Here is a 1,615-nt window from a genome sequence, read left to right as displayed (position 1 = left end):
AATAAAGATACTTTTGATATTTTAATTTTTCAAAGTACATTAGTTTTTTTATTTATTTTTATTTTAGTGTGTATTATGAGATTGTATGTGTGTCTAGTGGCTGGCGTATGGTGCAGACTCTAATGGCATGGCTGTTTTCGACTCTTTCATCTCCTCTACAGCGACCCACGAAGCCAGGCTCTCTTAGTTCTTTCTTTGTTTTATAACTTAAAATGTTTGTGTTGGGAAAATAATTTAAAAACTGGCAACACGAACACTATTTTGCATTATTTTTCATTAACATCTTTTAGATACCACCTTTTATTCTCCCTGACTGGTGGTGGTAAATATATCTTCCTGGGCACCAAGCGTTGGCTGGAGGACAATATGGACCATGCATGTGGGTAAATTATTGCCAAAATGTATTATTGGCACATACTTTACTCCCTAGTCATTTTAATTTAGAAAGAGTTATTATTAGATCATATTAGATGTCTTTTTTTTCTTTTTTTTTGTTAGTGACTTTTATTTTTTTTCCTTATTTTATACCTGCATAGGTTGAAATTTAATCAGTAATCAATAATCTGAATCTGTAATCCCATATTTCTTGAATGTGAGGCTTGGTTAATTTGTTTAAATAATTACTTTTTGTTTGCAGAACTATGTCTACTAAACTGAAAGCAAATGTGGAAGCCAAGCACCAATAAACTGGACTAAAGCAGAAACATTAGACAACCATTGCACATCTACAACACAAATTTTGGAATTCATGTCTTGATTTTTTTTATTGTGTTTTATAATTCCCCTTGATTCCTTTTTTAAATTAAATATCATTTCTCTCTTTTCGAATTAGCGACTTTCATTCAGAAATCCTTCTGGAACTTTACTGTATGTTTGGTCATTGAAGGGAAAGAGACAAAATCAGTTGTTTGGACTCTCATTTTGACAGCACCCATAGGTTATTTCTCTATGCGAGTGATTATTAAAAAAAGTAGAACTTGACAGAAACCACCCTTCAGACCCATTTCCTGTTATTAAGTATGTATGGAACTATCTGAGAAACCTCAAAGCTGTCCTGTGCATAATAGGTCGCTGATGGCATATTTGTTGGCACAGCTACAGATGATATTTTGTGTGGCTGACAGTGACTGTGGATACGTGCCAAATGCTCAGTTAAATGACTCTCTTGATTATCTCTGATGAATGAAGAACTTCTTTCATTTATACAGGATTAGTCATTCATTATTGTCATCCGAAATATCGTATCTACTACAAAGGCATTAACAAATTCCCCTAATGTATCATATTATAGTTACTGTGGAGTTTAATATCTACACATTTATGGCTGTAGTAGCATGATTCATAGACAGAGAAAGGGAAATTGACTTGCTTTCCGCAGTTCTGTGCTTTTTTATATATATTTTTATTCAGCACGGATGCAATAAATTGATCTAAAGTGACAATAAAGAGAGTTATGATGAAACAAAAGTTTTCCAATTCAAAGAAATGCAGTTTTTTGTTCTTCTTTCTATTCATTTGACAAACCTGATATATTTATCATACTTCACACAAAATTATTAAACCGCACAACTGTTTTCAACGTTTCAAAATGAGCAGCAAATCAGCATATTAAAAA

The sequence above is a fragment of the Carassius gibelio genome, chromosome A21 (genome assembly GCF_023724105.1).
Source record: "Carassius gibelio isolate Cgi1373 ecotype wild population from Czech Republic chromosome A21, carGib1.2-hapl.c, whole genome shotgun sequence".
Lineage (NCBI taxonomy): Eukaryota > Metazoa > Chordata > Actinopteri > Cypriniformes > Cyprinidae > Carassius > Carassius gibelio.
Note: the sequence above shows the minus strand (reverse complement) of the source record.